Source organism: Danio rerio, chromosome 5, assembly GCF_052040795.2.
Source record: "Danio rerio strain M-AB ecotype USA chromosome 5, GRCz13ab, whole genome shotgun sequence".
NCBI classification, from domain to species: domain Eukaryota; kingdom Metazoa; phylum Chordata; class Actinopteri; order Cypriniformes; family Danionidae; genus Danio; species Danio rerio.
In genome coordinates this window covers 9,811,172-9,824,948 of record NC_141025.1, presented here as the reverse complement: position 1 = coordinate 9,824,948, position 13,777 = coordinate 9,811,172, and the positions used below count along the sequence as shown (strand labels likewise).

The following is a 13,777-nucleotide window of genomic DNA, read 5'->3' as shown; positions in this document are numbered from 1 at the left end:
AATTCGAACGCGTTCCAACATTCCACAGTCACCTGTTAGGTTATTGGTCAGTTTTGCGCGGTGGGCGGAGCTTCTCCGAGTTGAAAAATACGCTAGTTAACGTTAGCCGTTGTTTATTTCCTTCACGGCTGTGTTTGAAGCGAAATAAAACGGATTTTTCAGGAAATCTTTGTTTGACTCGTTAATATTTCCTGTTTGATGAAGCATTACAGGTGTTTTGGTGAACCAGAGATTTGTTTTTTTAATCAGAGTCGATTTAAATACGTTTACAGGTAAGATTTGTCTTAGCATTTATTTTGTACCTCAAATGTAAGTTATTAGCACTGTATAAGCGCTTGTTTAAACATGAAACACGATATATAATAGTGTATATCCATTAAAATCAGCAGATCTGCCTTATCAAACTCCATTTACACTCCAAATACAGAAGTAATGTGATGCTGAGATTCATAAAATGGCGGCGTGTCTTACTGATTCCTGTTTGGCTTTATAAATTACCTGTTCATTAGAATTTGTTCTGTTATTTGACAACAAGGAGAAGAAATATATATGATTTATCTTAATTAATGTTCAAAATTGAATATAGGCACTCTTATTTTTCGCATCTATTTGTTAAAGAATGATTATAATTGTATTTATTAACACTATTATAAGAATAACAATTAATTATTGTTTGTATTGTTTGAAGTGTTTGAATTATGTAAACTTTATATCTGTATGGTTTGGGTCAGTGTCCTGGATTCGGTCAGTGTCCTGAAGCATCACTTTCTCATGTTGGATTTTGAGACATGGCACTTAAAAATGTTCTCAAAATACACTTAAAAAGTATTGAAAATGTATGTAACGTTAATGAGAGTTCATAAAAAGGTCATAAAAGATACTTGTCTAGTAAGACAGGGGTAAAATGTTGGCTGAAAACGTAGAGGGGACAGAGCTCTCTCTGTGGCGGGTGGTTGTGGAACACCTTGCCCCTTGAGATTAGAATGGCTCCATCATTTTCTGTTTTTAAATCACTTCTTAAAACTTACCTTTTTAGCTTGGCTTTTTAAGATTAATTTAATAGTCCTTTCTACTGCTACATTTTCACAGACATTTCTCTTTTTTATTTCTATGTTTTATATTCTGTCTTTTTATTTTTACCTTGTCTTATGTACAGCTCTTTGGTCAGTCTTCTTGTGACTGCTTTTAAATGTGCTTTATAAATAAATGAACTTGAACTTGAGCAGGACCATTAGTGTCTACCTGCACTTGTCTGAGTGTCTGTAAATCATTATAATATTAAACACGGCTGTTCTTGGTTTAATAGGATGCAGAGGAGATATACACGGAGAATGTGATGCGACTGAGAGAAGAACAAACCTTCAAGTACCACAAGTATGTAGAGAGCAGATTGTTGTATTGTTCAGAATTGTTTCTGAATATTCATTAAGGGATCATGATGTGATTAACGACAGATTTATTTTAATATGTTCTTAGATGTTCACATTTTTTTTTTTAAAAAATGGGTTTACAAACTTAATGTCCAGCATAAATGAGGATAGTGTGTCCCCTTCTGTATTGTAAAAACATTTACTAACACTTTTATTAAACAGTTAAAGAGTATGTTCACAACAGTTTTTAGGATAATAAATAAATCATATATTTAATTTCAGTGAGATATATACATACATACAGGTGGTTCTTTCGTCTGTCGTGCCTTTAGTTTGTAAACCGTATTTTGGTGTATTTCTGTCTTTAACCTACTGCTAAGTGCCCATGCACGAGAATACCTATATATATATATATATATAATGATGTACTGGGGAGTTTTAAATAGCGCATGATAAGAGAATACATATATTCAAATACACATGATTACAACTGTCTGAATGTGCATGCGCAACCAAGATTGTCTGAGATTGCATCGCGTCTGCATTCAGACTCTGTTGGGCCTGAGTAGGAGAGAGATTAACAGTAAGACTGCAAACACCCAAAGATTGGAATAATTACGCAAAAAACTAATTCGTTTTAAAGATTAATTTACATAGAAAACAGCCATTGTAAATTGACATATATATACACACACACACACACACACACACACACACACACACACACACACATATACACATACATTAAATTAACATATATATTAAATTGACATATATATATATATATATATATATATATATATATATATATATATATATATATATATATATATACACACACACACACACACACACACATTAAATTGACAATAAATTGACATATACATATATAAATGGCAATTCACCTGTTTTATTGTATTTTCGACCTAATAAACGTAGACTTAAGGTGTGCAGAAAATACTTTTCCTCTAGAACATTAAACAAAAAAAGAATGTTTCCAAACTTTTGACCAGTAGTGTAACATGTAAACCATTATCTTATTTATTTGTCTGACAAATACAACAGACATAAGACTCTCATGGTGTTAAAAGACTTAAGTAGAGATGAGTTTTAAGACTAAAAATAGAAAGGGTTTTGGCCTGCCTAACGTGAAGAGACAAATTATTTTCAATGATTTGGGGCAACCACTGCTAAAGCCGCAACACAATCTCACGGCAATTCATAACTTTTTGATTTGGTGGCTAATTTGTATGAATTCGTACGATCTTATTTGTACAATTTAGTACAATTTGCTCTTCCCCTAATGACGGTTGGGTTTAGGGGTGGGGTTAGGTGCCACGCCTCCTTTTTAAAATTCGTACAAATTAGCCACTAAACGGGCAAAATGAAAAATACTTAAGTTTTCTCATGGGATCAGGCTGGTTAAAGCACAGTCCCTTCTGGTTTTTAAGCTTGTGTGTGCAGCCAAAAGTAAACTGTCAACACATTGAAGTGCCCCTGATGGAGTGTTCAATGGGTTAGGGGAGAGCGAGGCACACACTAACACTTTTTGATTTTGGTCAAATAATAATGAAAGTAATGAGGTAGGACAAATCCTGTTTATTTTACCAATCAAAACACTAGCCTCTCCTACAAATGAGCACTGAAGTTATGATCGCCGGACAGCTGGTTTCTGTGCAGTATTGCCAAAAGTGCCAGGAGTAGAAATGTTTCTCTTTACCCCACCTGCTGGGCAAGTTGTAACAGATAGAGGGTTAGTTGTAACACATGCTTACAAAGGCAAATTTCACACAGTAGATTAAAATCCAGTTTACTTTAAATAGTAGCTATATTTTTTATTTATTCTACATAGTACAGCATGTTTATTTATTTATCTATTGTATAAATACATTTGGATTTATTTGCATTAATATCCATTTATTCATTATTATATGATGCGTTTAATTGCATTTTTAGCAATAAAATATATTTTTGTCAATTTAAAAAATATATTCTAGTAAATATATATATATATAATATAAAAAGTTCTCAACGTTACACACAAAACTAAATTAAAATATTTTGTTAGTTTAATTGGTGTCCAACAGTGTGTGGCTTAATTGTAACACCCTGTCACAACAAACCCTGCTGTGTTGTGTTTTCCTCAAAACTGGCGAGCAGTCAGTGTTTTTTTAATCTTTTAAAATGGTTCCATCTTTAAGCCAAAAAGACGGTAATCACAACAATATAAGATTTTACGTACATACTATAATAAAAAATTTTGAGTATAATAAAAAATACTTTTATAATAACAATAATAATGATAGCTTTTATTTATAGAGCGCTTTACTCAGACCCAAAGCGCTACAAGGCATACAAGGCAAACAGTAACATAGCAGAACAATAAAAACAGTAAAAAAGACCACAATAAAACTATAAAATATGAACAATTCTGTACATTTGGATGATTAAATTAACAAAAATAATCAATCTAAGTTAAAAGCAACAGTAAAAAGGTGAGTCTTGAGAAGTTTCTTAAAACAGTGAGTCCGGAGAAGCAGCATTCCTGATGCTGAGGACCATTCCATAGCTTACTCTGTTAAAATAGTTGGGGTTAAAAATACCACAACACAGGGAGGCGATTTCAAGTGTGTTATGGAGCCAAGGCTTGATCGGTCGAATTCTAAAACTTTAGAGCAAACTGCTATGGCTAAGGCAGTGTCTTTTTTCGTGGATCAGGTTGGATGTGTTAACCCATGGCGCTTTCTCGACCCATTAAAAAAAGATTTTTTGCTTTTTTTCCAGTGTTCATCAATCTCATTCACGCATTGATTATTTTTTCTTTTATAAAGCTCCCTTACCTTTAGTTAGCACTTCTGATTATTCTGCTATTGTCATATTGTCTGATCATGCTCCACATTCACTTAACCTAAATCTTTCTTATTCTAGAGGCAGAGTAAATCAGTGGAGGTTTGATTCAGGATTACTATCAGACAAACAATTTTGTGAGTATACAAGCAAAAACACCACAACATATAACCCAACTATAGGCTATTATAGCACCTTCCCAAGTATAAGTTATTTTAACCTAATGCATTGGGTTATATTATTTAACCCAATGCATTGGGTTATTTTGACTAAATGTTATTTTTTCCATTCTGCTATTACTATTGCTACTATTACTATAACTACTATTAATTTTATAATTATGGCTGTGTAAATAAATAACATGCAGTTTACAAAAATATTGAAAAGGCTTTATTTCCATTACATTTTGTTTCCAGACACTTTTGTTAAATTAAATCAAGAATAACAAACAATGAAGAAACAGAACAAAGCAGACAGTTGTAAGCAGTAAATCATGTGTTGATGGAGCAAAACATGGAGCTGTGTGTGCTGTAAAGCCTACAGCAGCTGCAGCAGGCTTCACTCAGTGTCAACAATGTACAATACATTTTAACCACATCCAAACGCTTTTAAAAGATGGTCTTTAATGGATTCAAGATGGTGTAACGGATATAAAAAACACGACACAGAGAGAGAGTTTGAAAAAAATAACAAATGACAAACTTTATAACGCAAAAACAACATTACGCATGCATATTAATTAGGGTTGGGTATCGTTTGGGTTTTATTTCGATACCGGTGCCAAATCGATACTTTTAAAACGATACCGGTGCCAAAACGGTGCCTGAACCGATACCTTTTAGCCCGAAAATGATGGTAGATGACTCTACAAAAATATTTTATTTGACAAAATCTTTTAAAAAATCATTTTAATAGAACAATATAATTAAAGTTTAAAGTAAACATCAATTCATATTGTATTACATTAATACATTTCCTTTGATCATTTTTTGGTTAGCATGAATTTAAGATTTGCATCATGAAATTACATTAGCTTACTATTAACCTGTGGAAGGCGGGCAGGGGCCACGCACTTTTAGGAGCACATTTTAACATATACATCACAAAATACTTAAAACATTATTTGAAGTCATTTTTCTTCACGCATCACTCTGCAGTCTTCATAAACAAGATAATTAAATGACTTAAACTCAAAATAATCTTCCTTGTTCATTTATTTGACAAGTAACCTTATACTGTTGTAGGATAACACATTTCTAGCATTCAAGTACATCAAGGCACATTGCTGCACCTGTAAACTTTAACAGGCCTACAGTTGAAGTCAATTTACTTTGCCCTCCCAATCATTTAAAATAATCTTTTTGAAAATTGTCACAAAAGGTTCACACACCCCTAGTGGTGCGCAGTCTGACCACCAGTGGTGCGCGAGAGAATGTTTATACTGGCGGAAATTGAATCTTTTATTATTTTTATGGATTTATGTTGAGTAAACTTCACGTCATATTTTTGAGAGAAAAAAAAATCACTGAGAAATAAAAAGTCACATCACAACTTGTAATTTACAACCTATGCATACCCGATGCATACTCACTCATCTCAAGGTTTCACGCCTGCATCACAATAGCCCTGCCCTTTCACATTAGGCGCTAAGTGATAATAACGTTACATTAGTTATTTTATTTCACTTACTATGTTTATCAAAGTGACAGTAGGTAGTGCTGTCGCCTCACAGCAAGAAGGTTGCTGGTTCGAACCTTGGCTCAGTTGGCGTTTCTGTGTGGAGTTTACATTATCTCCCTGCATTCGCATGGGTTTCCTCCGGGTGCTCCGGTTTCCCCCACAGTCCAAAGAAATGCGGTACAGGTGAATTGGGTAGGCTAAATTGTCCGTAGTGTATGAGTGTGTGTGTGTGTGTGTGCATGTTTCCCAGAGATGGGTTGTGGCTAGAAGGGCATCTGCTGTGTTAAAAAAACCTGCTGGATAAGTTGGCGGTTCATTCCGCTGTGGCGACCACGGATTAATAAAGGGACTGAGCCGACAAGAAAATGAATGAATATTTATCAAAATGGACACTTGGTTAAAAACGGTCACTTTACAGAAGTCAAGTGAGAGTAGGGATGAACCATCTACATCTGCCTCTTGTATGGAGACGTGCAGCAGCCTTGAACATATGGACTCGGAGGATAACGAACGAGGTGAAGAGGGGCAGGCGGGAACAGAGAAATCCAGCAGAGATGTACTGATGTATGTGAGGCAGGCTTTTCTGCACTGACATAGTTAAAAACCAAACATTGACAAAGATTAGATGCCGAGAATGATTTCAGAGTAAAGCTGTCATCCATTGGACCAAATTTTGATGAACTGTGGAAAAAAACAGGCCCATCCATCTCACTAAAAAGGTAGAAGCAAGTTTTTTATTCATAATAACAGAAATTTTCATATATTTTCTAATATACAGAAAATATGTGTATTCAGTTATTGTAGTGTGGAGTTTAATCGGAGAAAGGGGTGCTTGATATTAGAAGGGGGTGCACACAGCAAAATGTTTAGGAACCAATGTTGTAATGGAATTAAAATACATTCAGTTAAACAGACTTAGTTGTTAAAGCGTAAAACGAGATGAAAGACCATGTAAACACTAACGCCGTCAGTATCAGCAGGCAATCGCAAAAACTCCCATTAAAAATACTTTGGTAAAATAAACTCTTATTTTAAAGAGATGGCTGGGGGAAATAGAATTTAATGCAGTGCTTCTTGTCCGATCTGAGACCCACTTCATATCATATATCTACCAGGCAGTGAAGATCAATGATTTTTAAAGAAATCAGGGGTCCGTTCTTCGTACCTCGCTTAAATGATCTAAGATGATTTGGCAGATCCTGGATCTTTTAGTCTTGATAACTGATCTCTCGCTAATTTGGTTCGCTAAGTTCGCGAATCAGATTAGAATGTCTGAATAAACTGATCTGAGATCGCTGCGTGTGTTGTGAAGGACAGATCTATCGATCCTCGAAATCATGATCAGCAATGCAACGATTGGCTGACGGCACAGCAGCGTAATGACATCATCTGATTAATATTTAATTATCCATGTGAGCAAAATTACATCAAATTAGCAGTAAACGGCTTGTAAAATATGACACGCAATAAATTTACACATTTGTTGTGAGCTGCAGGCTTTACACTTTCATGTGTCAAGAGTATTCATCATGTATTTCAATGCAAATCAGTGTATTTAGTTCAACATTTAGAAAAGATTTTCTTTATTATAGCAGCCGTTTTTTAATCGGTGTAAAAAATAACTGGTTGTTTACAAAAGCATTTTGATATTGGTAAAGGCGTCTGCAACTTTTGTGAAGCATCAAATCACTGGCATATTAAACATGTTTATGACAGCATAAATGTATTATTGCTTTTAAAAAGTCACATATTGTGCATTTCTATTACACACAATTTGTACTAAAGCGATCTAAAAAGTTCATATCAATAAGTTTTCTCTTTGCACCACCAGGTGGCAGTCTTTGTACTTTCATTTCGAGGGTGCAGATTGCATAATTTTTTATTATAGTTTTATTAATATGTATAACTTTATTTTATTCATAACTGTAACTTTATATATAGTTGAAAAATATTTACCATTTTCCCAAGTGTAACTACTACTGTAAGAAAATATCAGAATTCGGAACATACTTTCTGTATTATCTTTGCTTGAACTGAGCCGATCTAATCCTGTTTATATGAATTGAACCTGCTCCCGATCAGGTTTGACCTAGCAGAACTGTTGCTATGACAACAACTCTCGGATCAGCTTTGAAGAACGAAACGATCCTGAAACATGTCAAATCATCAACATCCAAATACAGCTAACTGAGTAATCCACGTATGAAAAACGGACCCCAGACCTTAAACGTGGCAATTTTATAATGAAAATAGTTTACCGGAAGTGCTGAAGCTGGCTTGCTGAAATTAAAAGTCCATGTGCATATGCCACATTAAATTAACGCAGAAAAGTATCTTGGTGCTAGCCCGTATCAGGATTTTAACAACAAAACAAAAAAAAATCTTTAAATGTACTCTAAAATAAACAGGCAATTTAAGTAAAACAAATGTCCTATGATACTATGTAAAGTTTATTTATAAACTATTTTCGAGAGGATCACATCAGTATGATTGAACATGGCTGGTTCTGCATTAACTATGTAAGATCCAACAATCCTATCCCAATTCCTAACCCCCTATAAACAATATACATGAGCTCAAAGCTCCCCTCTCACCCTGCAAATGGGAGGAAGCCCAGGGCTCAAGGACCCTTTGAGCTCAGGACTCTCTCCCAGGACAGCATGCCAAACTTGCTTATAATCAATCATCAGCTAAATGTGAACTCTTGAAACTTAATAATTGAATCGTATTATATCTTTGTCTGGTTAAACAAGTGTTGTGAATAATATTTGCTGGACAAATCCACTTCCAGATCAACTAAAAACTCATGTGTGTGTCTGAGCGTTGCGACAGACGGTGGCATCATCTGCGCCTCTGAGATTAACAACTTGTCCATTGTCTCTCATGCAGTTGTTACTTGATCTGATCTACTGTGAGTTTAAGCCCTTAAGAGTCTATAAGCCACTGAACAGAGTTAGAGTTGAAAGCATCATTTATTAAGCTTGTTGTAAAACTCGCTAAAATGCTGCGTTTGATCATTTTCAGACGTCCTTTGCCATGTTAAATAGATGTGGAGGTGTCAGATAACATTAATTATTGCTGTTTACAGGGTAATCTTTTTGATTATTGCCAGTGGTGTAACAAATTACAAATACTCAAATGAAATGACTGTAATTGAATAGTTTTTCTCAGGAATTGTACTGTACTAAGTAGTTTTATAAATGTGAACTTTTATTAAGTAGGGATGCAACGATTGAGGCTGTTAACTAAGGCAAGCTCGAGCAAATTCATTATTTCCACTGGAGGGACCATGAACTGTAAAATATAGGGAGCGACGTGCATACGGCGCAACGCGCTCACGCTTTTCAGGCGCACCTCGTTGGGATGACAGGGCTTTTGTGGCTGAAGTCTGAGGAAGAAGCAGTACATAAAAAGTACACAGCTTTGCAAACCCACTTAGAGTTATTATTAATGGTGCCGATAAGAGTAATCATGTCGTGAATGGTAATCCACCAGCCGAGAGCGCCGAAAGAGTCGGAGTGGAGCAGCTGTTTAATGCCCTGAATCTAGATGCTTTGCATTCACTGCGCGAACATCGCAAATGCCCACTAAATGTAAAACCCTTTACACATCATCGCCAAAGAAGCTCACATTTACTAAGTTTAAACTGAAACTGCAGCTCATAACAACAGTATTGCGCTGGTGGTCATCGCGACAATACTGCTTTGCCCCGCTTATATGGGCTTGCTGACTCGGCGGCTTTTTTTCACAAACACAGAGAGATGAAAATCAGTGCATAACGAGACTGAGCATTTACAATGACCGAACCAAAGAGGTGCAGAAGTGAGACTTTTCCTCCTTTCTTTTGTCCGTTCTTTATGTTTATTAAATTAACATGCGTAAAAAAACATTTATACAATAGTATAAATTGCAAAATAAGCATTTCTTACTGCAATGTTTTCTTCTTTTTTTGACGCAAAGCATAGAATTATTTTTCATAAAGTAACAGTTGGACTTTTTATAGCAGATAAAAAGTCACACATTCAAGGCAGAATGATAATGAGAAATGTCATTCATTGTTAGTGTTAGTGTCATCCTCGTCATCATTAGTATTTTATAATTAGTGGACATTTATTTTGGAATTATTGCCCAAATATCAATAGTTCATCACAGCATTAGTTAGATAGTTGTTTCTGGTTTTTGTTAGTTGTAATTTATGTTGTTTTCAAATACAATAAATCTGTTAATATACAATTTGCAATGGTGCTGATTAAATTTTGGTGGTGAAGTTGGGAGCACCGGCAATTTCAAGCCCTGCATTAGACAAATACTGTGTTTTTATTTATTCTTATTTTCATTTATTTATTGTTCTGTCATATATTTACAGTGTAAAATTATTTCTGTTTAAATGTCAAAAACATTCACTTATTTTAAAGCACAAAGAAAGAAATTGACTATTGTTTGTTTTTTATATTATTTTGTGCTGTATTAGTTTAGTTACTGAGCAGCAATAGATAACACTGTAAAATAAAAGGAGTTTTCATTACTTTTTTAAACTAGTGAGGTTTGAAATTAATGAATGCATAATAATCGTGATAACCGTGAAACCGTGATTATTTCTCAGACTATAATTGTACAACCCAAATCTATAATCATTACATCCCTACTGTTAAGATGCATGTCACTGATGAGAATATGACTGATGTTTACTGTATGATGACCAAAATGGCCTTAAACACCCAGCAGGTACAAGACGTCAACATGACGCCAGATTGAAGTTGTATTCCCAGCGTCATGTGGATGTTGGGTTTTGTTTGGGAATGAAAATCGGGTTGACGTCAGAACTAAACGTCAGGCCGACAATGTCAGTGTCCAACATCGAACCTAAAAGCAACCAAATATCAACATCTAATGATGTTACAACTTGATGTTGTGTGGATGTTACCACTATGACCTCAATCAGATGCTGGATTTTAGTTGCCATACCTGATGAATAAATACCAGTGTTTGACGTCACTATGAGGTTGGTTTAAGACAGGAGTGACCAACCCTTTTCCTGGAGATCGACCTTCCTGCAGATTTCAGTTGCAAACCATATTAAACACACCTGCCTGTAATTATCAAGAGCTGTTCAGGTCCTAATTAATTGGCTCAGGTGTGTTTGATCAGGGTTGGAGCTGAACTTTGCAGGAAGGTTGATCTCCAGGAACAGGGTTGAGCCCACTGGTTTAAGATGTTGGCTCGACGTTGGATTTTGGTCAATTCCAATCCAAAATTAACCAAATATCAGCATCATTTGAAATGTTTATTGGACGTCATAATAACGTACTTAGACGCTGGCTAGCCATTGAATTTTGGTCACCTGACATCACAACCTAAATCTAACCTAATATTAACATCTTATGACATTGTGTGCCTGCTGGGCAATAACTAAATGCACTACAGAATGTTACGTTTACACACACACACACACACATCCACAAATTACATGTAAATGCATCAACTTTTAACTGTGTAATACTCGCTACTCTTGAGTTCTTTTGAAAGGGCTACTTTTAACACATAGTTTGAGTAATATTTACAACAGATACTTTTACTCTACTCACGCTACATTTTTAGGCAAGTAGTGGTGCTTTTACTTAAGTATGCTTTTTCACTACTCTTTCCACCACTGCACATTGCATTAAATGAGGCTTTTGTAAGGGAAGTTTAATTGTATTCTAAAAAATCAAGAGGTGGCTCAGTGGTTAGCACTGTTGCCTCACAGCAAGAAGGTCACTGGTTCGAGTCACGGCTGGACCAGTTGGCACTTCTGTTTGGAGTTTGTATGTTTTCCCCATGTTGGTGTGGGTTTCCTCTGGGTGCTCCGGTTTCCCCCACAGTCCAAACACATGCGTTATAGGTGAATTGAATAAACTGAAGTGGCTGTAGTGTATGTGTGTGAATGAGTGTGTATGGATGTTTTCCAGTACTGGGTTGCAGCTGGAAAAGCATCTGCTGTGTAAAACATATGCTGGAATAGTTGGCGGTTCATTCTACAGTGGTGACCCCAGATTAATAAAGAGACTAAGCCGAAGGAAAATGAATGATAATGAAGAGATAATGCACAGTAAAAAATCTTGCTGTCTTGTTTTCTTTAAGTTCAATCAGATTACTATGATTTTTTTTACTCATATTATTTTACATCAGTTAAACTGACTAAAAATATTACAGTAAGTTGAAAGCTGATTAACTGATTAAAATGACATTTTTTGTTATATTATTTAGTGTATTAATAGAATATAAAGGTTTAGTAGATCATTTGAAAGAGTCTATCAGATGTACAGTTGAAAACAAAATTATTTGCCTATTAATCTGTCAATTTGATATTATTTTTCAAATATTTCCCAAATGATGTTTACCAGAGCAGGGAAGTGTTCATAGTATGTCTAAAAATATTTTTTCTTCTGGAGAAAGTCTTATTTGTTTTATTTCAGCTAGAATAAAAGCAGTTTTCATTTTTTTTAAAAACCATTTTAAGGTCAATAGTATTAGCCCCTTTAAGCTATATTTTTTCAGATAGTCTACAGAACAAGCCACTGTTATTTAATGACTTGTCTAATTATCCTAACCTGCCTAGTTCACCTAATTAACCTAGTTAAGCCTTTAAATGTCACTTTAAGCTGAATAGAAGTGTCTTGAAAAATATCTAGTCAAATATTATGTACTGTCATCATGGCAAAGATAAAAGAAATCAGTTATTAAATGAGTTAGTAAAACTATTATGTTTAGAAATGTGTTGAAAAAACCTCTCCATTAAACAGAAATTGGGGAAAAAATAAACTGGGGGGCTAATAATTCTGATTTATTTATCTTTATATAAAGACGTAGTTTAACTAAAGATGTAGTTTAACATAGACGTAGTTTAACTAACTTCTCTCAGTTCTTCTCTAACTTCTCTCAGTTAAACAGACATTGGGGGGAAAGTATAAAAGAAGTATAAAAAAGAAAAAAGTATAAAAAAAATATAATTGAACATGAGGACTAACAATTTGACCTCGACTGCATAGTCAAGATTTCAATTATCAAGGTTTAAAAAAACTTTGAGACTTCATTCTCAAATATATAGACTTTAATCTTGTATAACTCCGACTTTATTATTGTAATATTTAAACTTTATTCTTGACATTTTTAAACTATTCTCAAAATATTATGAGTTTAATCTCATAACTTTAGATTTTATTGTATCTTTTAACAGGGCACTAAAATGCCATCATAAATCATAAACCTAAAGGAATTATTCCTAGGACCTGAAGCAACCATGTTCGGAATTATTAACATTATCTACACACTCTTACAGACATTCATAACAATTTGACATGTTAAGCAGTGACCTAATTTACAAAAGGAAATGCAAATTTCTTAATGAATCACATGTAGGGATTGATATGAATTTGCTTCCTCGTAAATTGGTAAAGCATAGGTGCATTCTCTAATGAGATCAGGCTGCAACTCAAAGCTTTAAACAAGGACTTAGTGACCCGATTACCCTGAACGACCTCATTATCAGCCCTGCTTTTTCCAGTGTTTAGATTCATTGCTCTGTTTTCCAAAGCTGATAAACACTGCATCTGTTATTAAACCCAGTGAATCAACTGTCATCAAATTATACACAACTTCAGTACAAACCTAAACACAATTAAAGGAATAGTTTATACATTTATTTCATTTTACTTTGGCTTAGTCCCTGATTTATCAGGGGTCGCCACAACAGAATGAATCACCAACTATTCCAGCCTTTGTTTTACACAGTGGATGCCCTTCCAGCTGCAACCCAGTACTGGGAAACACCCATACACTCTCACATTCACACTCATACACTACGGCCAATTTAGTTAATAATTCAATTCACCTATAGCACA

The 13,777-nt window shown here is 34.7% G+C and overlaps 1 long non-coding RNA gene across 2 annotated transcripts; it reads left to right on the top strand.

Annotated features, from left to right (window-relative positions):
• Positions 1–77: 77 nt before the first annotated feature.
• Positions 78–12,856, top strand: LOC147843843 (uncharacterized). Of its 2 annotated transcripts, XR_015490886.1 has the most exons (5): positions 78–272; positions 1,307–1,374; positions 4,299–5,703; positions 5,819–6,059; positions 11,759–12,856. It is a non-coding gene; the product is annotated as an uncharacterized LOC147843843 (long non-coding RNA). The 2 variants fall into 2 exon arrangements; XR_015490885.1 differs by lacking the exon at positions 11,759–12,856 and having other exon boundaries at positions 5,819–8,227.
• Positions 12,857–13,777: the final 921 nt, after the last annotated feature.